General features: G+C 37.2%; 1 protein-coding gene across 1 annotated transcript in view; it reads right to left on the bottom strand.

Annotated features, from left to right (window-relative positions):
- Nucleotides 1-8483, bottom strand: part of LOC110295372 (cytochrome c oxidase subunit 7B2, mitochondrial) — a 101986-nt gene that overhangs the window by 3959 nt on the left and 89544 nt on the right. The gene's annotated exons all lie outside the window — the stretch shown is intronic.

The following is an 8483-nucleotide window of genomic DNA, read 5'->3' on the forward strand; positions in this document are numbered from 1 at the left end:
TCAATGGAAAGAGAGGCCCATTGGACTTGCAAACTTTATATGCCCCAATATAGGGGAATGCCAGGGCCAAAAGAATGGGAATGGGTGGGTAGGGAATTGGGGGGCGCTATGGGGGACTTTTGGGATAGCATTGGAAATGTAATTGAGGAAAATATGTAATAAAAATATTAAAAATTAAAAAAAAAGAATGTGTTCATATAAAAGCAAAATAAAACATCAGGAAAACTGAGTTATACTGAAACTTACTAGAATAACTGCAGATGTTATGAAATATAATGCGGTGAGGAGGTATCTGGAAGGCCCATGCCAAGATGTCTTCAGAGAAACCAGGCCTTCCCAGAGATGTGGTATAAAGGGGTTGTATTTGGGAGAATGGAGGGAAGTAAGGGTTGGAAAAGTAGACTCAGAGAGACTGGAGTAGAGCCATGAAGGCAGAGAAGGGTGACAAAAGGACAGAAAGGAGGACAAAGAGACCAGCAGGGAACATGGGATTGGAGGGAGCAAGGGGGGAAGGGAGAAGGGGGAGAGGAAGAGGGAGAAGGGGAGAGGGACAGAGGGAGGGGGTTCTGCTGGGGTGACAAGCAGTCTTTTTGAATGCTGTCCATGCCTTGCTTGAGCAGGTAATGGTGGCAGATGATGTCATAAGCAATTGTAGGTCTCTGGGAAGAGCCTAGCAGAGTTGACTGTAAGCTAAGCTATTATCTGTGCATACTAAGCAAGCACCGGATCACATTCACTATGCTACACTTACATTTACAGTCTTCCTTCACACTTACACCACCATGAATCACTAAGAAAATATATTCTTCGATGTCCTACCATGGGATGCAAACTCACTAGGAGTGGATCTCATTACTATGCCATACAACTTCAGCCACTCATCTTAAATCTAGCCTAATTCTGCTTCCTCTCAACAAAACACAAATAAAATAATAAATATTGAATTTATTTAACTTTGTCCCAAGCCTGCTAAATACAATGAATCCCTGGAATTATTGTTATAAAAACGGAGATTTCTGTGTCCTATGTCAAATACAAGAGAGTATCTGGGGAATTGCCTAGAAATCTGTATTTCTGTTTGTTTTTATTTTCGTTTAGTTTTGTTTTGTTTTTGTTTTTCGAGGCAGGGTTTCTCTGTCTCACGAGTTGTACCCTGTTTCTGGAGCACTGAGTAAACTCACCTATAGAGTGCCATCCAGCTCTAGATGCTCTTGAACTTCCCAAGGAAAGAATCATTAAAGAAGAGGACTGTGGTAACTGAGTCCACCACCGTGGTGAGTTGGAAAACAGTACCTGAGGGATCTGCAAGAGTTATGCAGACACACCTAGATTAACTCAGTTAAGAGAAACAGTTGGCAGCATTTAAAGACATTATGATGACTACCAATGCTGGTTGCTGGTGTTCTGCTAGATAATAAATGTCATATTTCAAAGCTAAGCTCTTGGACCACTTTATTCAATTGTAGCACGTTTGATTCTACCTGCTTTTTATTTCTAGTATATATATTTTTTACAATTTCAGAATATCAATGCAAAATAAGAAACAATAAAAAAGCAATCTTGAACTGAAAATGCACATAACCTGCGGTGTCTTTAGTTCATTTCTCTGTGTGTCAGAGGACTCCAGGAGGGATTAAGTGTACATTCTGCCAAGTGTCTACCATCATTACTACTTAAGCTTTCAGGCTTTTCATAAAAAGAAATATAGGAACCGTGAAAGAAGGAAAGTTACTGGCGCAAATGCTGAACATGGGCTGTATTTTACAAGCAATGGCATCATATCCCAGTTCACTGTGTTGACGAATTTGCTTAAGGCCAAAGTTTATGTCAATTTCTTAAGTCTAAAACGTTACATAAGTGAATGCTACCTAAATAAAGGGACAGGCACATTATTAGTACACTTAATTATGATGTCAGGAAGGGAGCACAGAGTGCACAAAGAACTTTTGACTTGTAGACATGGCCTGATGGTGAGGAATTTAAGATATGCATATTCTTGAATGTTTTCGGCCCATCCCCCTTTTCGATAATGAATGTCAACCAGGTTCAGTACTGCTTCAAAGGGCATACTCTTGTTTTTTTTTTTTTTTTTTTTTTTGATAAAATCTTTAAAAGATTCTAAGTGGATGATCCTGTTGTAAGTGAAAAAAACCTAAAATTTCCAGTAAGAAATAGCAAGGACATGGATATGCAATGTGTCAAACGCAGGTCTGAAATGTGCTAGCCCTGGTGTGGCCACTGTTTCTTCATCTAGTCTTCAGTTTTGTACAGCAAGGTCAGAATTCTTTTGCACACATACCTGGAAATGACAGTCATCACAAGAAATGTTTTACACTAAGGGAACTCTCAAAACTTCAGCAACTAGATGGAAGGCTACGGTAATCACACTTAGTTTTAACAACATTCTAGTTACTGGAATGCTTAGTCTAACTCCAGACTCATTAATTGACATTGCATGCAATCAGAGAGGACCCCCATTTCACTATGCTCCATGCCATCCACCTATCTTGCTACTTTCCTTGGATATGGTTAAGAGCTACTTCAAAAATGCACTGCAGGGTCATCTTCACATTTAGGGAAATAGAAAGGCAACAGATGGTTTGAGCTAAGACGGAAGCAAAGACCATCCAGAGACTGCCCCACCCAGGGATCCATCCCATATACAACCACCACACCCAGACACTATTGCATATGCCAGAAAGATTTTTGCTGACAGGACCCTGATATAGCTCTCTCTTGTGAGGCTATGCCAGTGCCTGGCAAGTACAGAAGTGGAGGCTCAAAGCCATCTATTGAATGGAACACAGGGCCCCCAATGGAGGAGCTAGAGAAATTACCCAAGGAGCTAAAGGGGTCTGCAGCCCTATAGGAGGAACCACAATATGAACTAACCAGTACCCCCAGAGCTTGTGTCTCTAGCTACATATGTAGCAGAAGATGGCCTAGTCAGCCATCAATGGGAAGAGAGGTCCCTTTGGTCTTGCAAACTTTATATGCCCCAGTACAGAGGAATGCCAGGGCCAAGAAGTGGGAGTGGTTGGGTAAGGGAGCAGGGTGGGAGGAGGGTATAGGGGACTTTCAGGATAGCATTTGAAATACAAATGAACAAAATATATAATACAAAATTAGAAGAAAAAACTCTTCTGTGGTACTCATGTACTGTAATGACTTCTAACAAGGGTAGCACATGTCACTGTCTAAACGTATAGCTAAGGATGCCATGATTTTTCTGTCTGGAGCATATCTATATTAAGATTTTCTAGAATAGCTTAGGGGAACACCAAAAGATGGCTCTACGTTCTAATCATATTACATCACAGTATATTCTCCAATGGGTTAATGATTCCAGAAGGCACTCAAGGGCAGAGGCAGTGTGATAATCCCAGAAAGTCTTTATATCTCCATAGGACAGTATGTGTGGTCATTATGTGATTGAGAATCGTGACTACAATACTTATATAAATGTTCTTCTTGCCTCCATCCATACCCACTTTCATTCATTAGATATCTTATGGATAGACCAAAATCATGACTCTTCAGAGAACAGTGAAGCTGTATTAATAACCTAGTTGAAATGAGAGAATAAAAGTCATTTCTGCCTACTCTCAGTGATATACATAACTAAACGTGAGCATTAATACACATAACTTTGAGATAACAAAGGCATTTTAATTTTTTAAAAGCACCTACTAATTTACATCTTGAATTGTAAATCTTTTTCATTGTTAACTAAGATTCAGGGCAGTAAGGTACAGTCTAGAAATCAATTTGAATGAAATGCCAATCAGACTGTGATATTTATTTACCCTTTTCTAAAATTTCTAAATTTTATCAACTTACAATAGCTCTGTTCTTTGAATTGTACTCAAAATTTACTTGTAAATTAAGCCTCTTTGTGGAAGACTTTTGTTACTGACATCACCTGAATTGAGGGAGCACTTGGAGAGAAATTCCATTTGACAAAACTTTCCCTTTTGAAGCCTGAAGCAGCAGCAATGGGTGCTTTACGGAGTGTGTGTTCACAAGGTCAGTGCTGTTCACTAAATTGTCTCGCTCTCTTCTTACTTTCATAAACATTTTGGGAAGTGCCTGAAACTCTTTTAGCAAATTTCAACATTCAACCTCTTTCTTCTTCCAATCTGCAGTCACTATTTGTAAACAGGAAGGACTGGAGGGAGGCTCAAGGCAGCCTCCCATTAACTGATTTCTCCCTGTAGAACCTTCAGGAGAAACAGCACTGCAGAATGAACTCATGTGGCTCTATTTTGTTCAAGTTTGTATTTTAAGGTTTCAAGGGAAGATGCTAATGAAAAAAGCCTTAAAGAATCTATCCACCTGAAAAATATGCAACAAAAATACAGAAGACAGAATCTTATCTAAAAGGAATACAAGTTCCTCTGGAAATCCTGGTTTGAGAAAGAGTACCAGGTTTCAGTTTCCCTTCCATTAATTCAACAGAGGTCAAAGAGTGTTAGGTTAACATCATGATTTTATATAAAAAGGAAAGAGTACTATGTAAATAGGTCATATGTTTTGCATAAACAAAAGGTTCTGTAGCTTAAACCACTTGGTCCTGGCAGAGTAGATGAAGCTATTTTGGTACGTTCAGGTCATTCAGATGGTCAGATCTGAAATATCTGGAGACTAATTTGCCATTTTTTGTATTTTGTGAGGAGAGTGGGTCACTGAGTAATAACAGCTGAATAAAATAGTCATTGAGAACAAAGTACAAAAATGAGGTTGGATACTATATAGACCTATTCCTTTCCTGCTTTTACTCTATTTTTTGTTTGTTTGTTTGTTTGTTTGTATGGTTGTTTTTAGTTATGGCTTCACCAGACATATTAATCTAGCTTCAAAGTCATGATCTTCCCATTTCTGCCATCATGCTTGACTCTGGTTTGACATTTTCAATGAGAGATTACCAGAGAAATTAATATACATCTGACAACAAGAAGAACAAGAATATAAATGGAGAACAAGCATGCAGCTCTAAAACAATAACACAGTATGGAATGGAAGATGGAAGAATATTTGAGCATTAAGGATGATAATTTCTGAAGCAGGTAGAATGGATATTGAGTGACATACCCCAAATAAATAATTAGGCACATAATAATGTACATAATATATCTATAGGTAGTATAAGAGTGTTCCAACTGGTAAGAAGGACACATGCTCCATTATGTTCATAGCAGCCTTATTTATAATAGCCAGAAGCTGGAAAGAACCCAGATGTCCCTCAACAGAGGAATGAATACAGAAAATGTGGTACATTTATACAATGGAGTACTACTCAGCAATTAAAAACAATGAATTTATGAAATTCTTAGACAAATGGATGGATCTGGAGGGTATCATCCTGAGTGAGGTAACCCAATCACAAAAGAAGTCACTTGATATGCACTCACTGATAAGTGGATATTAGCCCAGAAACTTAGAATACCCAAGATGTATTTGCAAAACACATGAAACTCAAGAAGAAGGAATACCCAAAGTGTGGATACTTTGTTCCTTCTTAGAATAGGGAACAAAATATCCATAGAAGTAGTTACAGAGACAAAGTTTGGAGCTAAGACAAAAGGATGGACCACCCAGAGACTACCCCACCCTGTGATCCATCCTATAACCAGCCACCAAACACAGACACTATTGCACATGCCAGCAAGATTTAGCTGACAGGACCCCGATATAGGTGTCTCTTGTGAGGCTATGCTCGTTCCTGGCAAATACAAAAGTGGAGGCTCAGAGTCCTCTATTGAATGGAACACAGGGCCCCCAATGGAGAAGCTAGAGAAAGCACACAAGGAGCTGAAGGGGTCTGTAACCCTATAGGAGGATCAGCAATATGAACTAACCAGTACCCCCTGAGCTCATGTCTTTAGCTGCATATATAGCAGAAGATGGCCTAACTGGGAGGAGAGGCCCTTTGTCTTGCAAAGATTATATGCCCCAATACAGGGGAATACCAGGGCCAGGAAGCAGGAGTGGGTGGGTTGGAGCACAGGGTGTGGGGAGGGTATAAGGGACTTTTGGGACACCATTTGAATTGTAAATTAAGAAAATATCTAATAAAAAATTGTAAAAAATAAAAATAAAAAAAGATTAAGTATAAAATAAAGAATTTTACTGGTTAGGTAACAAGGATCAGTGGACAACATACACAGACTGATTTTGAGGCACTCAGCCCTAAATGAAATCTCATTATTAAATCTCTCCCCCTTAAGGCTTGGGCATCTACATTAAAAAAATAATAATAATAAAAGGCAGGAGTGGTGAATTCCAAGGAAACAACTTCTTCCAGGCACGAGACTGATAAAGACAGACATGAACTCCTAGAGAATGTGACAACATGCACAAGACACCCCATGAGTTCACACCAGATAAAATTCCAGCACTGAAGGAAGAAATGGACACAAACTCAGATGTTTCCTAGAACCTAAAGGTTGATACCTGTTGGGAAGATACATCAATTTTCTCCACTGGAATGTCCCTGGGTGTATCACCTATAGAAATTATGAAAGAAATCAAAGACTTTCTAGAATCCAATGAAAATGAATACACAATAAATATATCCAAATTTATGTGAAACAATGAGGACAGCGCATCTGAAACTTCTATGACCATAACAATAACAACAAAATCTCAGCCAAAGGAGTAGATGAAAAGAAATAAACTAAGGGTTGAAATCAATAAAATATAACAATAAGAGCAAAAATCAATAAATAAAAATAAACATGAAAGCAATCAACAAAACAAAGACTTGGTTTTTTTGTTTGTTTGTTTTGTGTTTGAGGAAATCAGTAAGATTGACAAACCCTTAGCCAAATTAACTAAAAGGTGGAGATAGAAGGACCAAATTAACAAAATAGGTACCAAAGGAAGGGCATACAAACGGACAAAAAGGAAATTCAGAGAATTATAAGGATATAGAGTAAAACATATTCTCCACAAACTGGAAAATCTAAAAGAAATTGATAGGTTTCTCAATACATAGCAAGGTTAAATCAGAGAGGCAATTTAAATAGACCTATAACCTGAGAAACAGAAACAGTGTTTAAAATCTAACAACCAAAACCAGCCTAGAGCCAGATAGTCTTAGAGCAAAAGCTACCAAATTTTCAAAGAAGTTAAGGTCAATATTCAGAAAATCATTCTACAAAACAGAAAAAGGAATATTGCCCAATTATTTTTATGAGGCCAAAGTTACTCTGATAGCTAAATCACTAAAGACTCAAAAAGAAAGAGAATTAAAGACCTTAAAGACCAATTTGCTTTATGAACATAGATGCAAAAATACTCCAATAAAAGAGTCATAAACCATCAATCAGATCATCAAATACGACTAGAAAGTCTTTATGTCTTCTTCCCAAAGATGCAATAATAGCTCAATATATGAAAATCTGTGTATATTATTAGTTTCACCATATAAACAAACTGAGACAAGAGCCAGATGATCATTTCATTAAATGTCAAAAAGGCTTTGACAAAATCAAACACCTTATCATGATAAGAATCTTGGAGAGATTCAGGATAAAAAGGATATTTCCCAACATCCCATAGCCAACATCAACTTGAATTGGAGTGGACTCAAAGAAATTCCACTAAAATCAGGAACAAAACAAGGTTTCTAGTCTTGCCACATCTATCGAATATAATACTTGAAGTTTTAGCTAGAGCAGTAAGACAAATAAAGGAGATCAAGGGGTCACAAACTCTAAAGGAAGAAGTCAAAGTATCATTATTTGCAAATTATGGTAGCATACATAAGTGACCTTAAAAATTCCAACTGGAACTCTTACAGCTAATAAGACTTTCAACAAAGTAGATTAAAATAAAATTAAATAAATAAAAAAAACTTTTCTACATACAAATGACACATGCACTGAGAAACAAATTAGGAAAAAAACTCTTCATAATACCACCAAAAATTATAAATTATCTTATGGTAATTCTAACCACGCAATTGAAATGTCTGTCTGATAAAAACCTTAAGACACTTAACAAAAATTGAAGAAGATGTAAGAATATGGAAAGATCACACATATTCACAGGTCAGTAGAATTAATATAGCAAAAGTGGCCAATATAAAGAGCAATCTACAGATTCAGTATAAGTATAATCCCCATTAAAATCCCAGCACAATTCTTCACAGATCTTAAAAAGACAATTTCTAGCTTTATATGAAAAAACACACACAGAGAGAGAGAGAGAGAGAGAGAGAGAGAGATCCTGAACAATAAAAAAACTGCTAGTGGTACTACTATAACCAAACTGAAATTGTACTATATACATATATATATGTGTGTGTGTGTGTGTGTGTGTATGTGTGTGTAAAAAGAATGATGTTAAGTTTTTTAAAAAAAAGACACATTGATCAATGCAATCCAATTAAAGAATTGGACATAAATGTATACACTTATGAACAAATATTTTATTTAAAAGAGCCAAAAAATGAGTCGGAGGACAGTGACCTGCCCTGC

Source organism: Mus caroli, chromosome 5, assembly GCF_900094665.2.
Source record: "Mus caroli chromosome 5, CAROLI_EIJ_v1.1, whole genome shotgun sequence".
Lineage (NCBI taxonomy): Eukaryota > Metazoa > Chordata > Mammalia > Rodentia > Muridae > Mus > Mus caroli.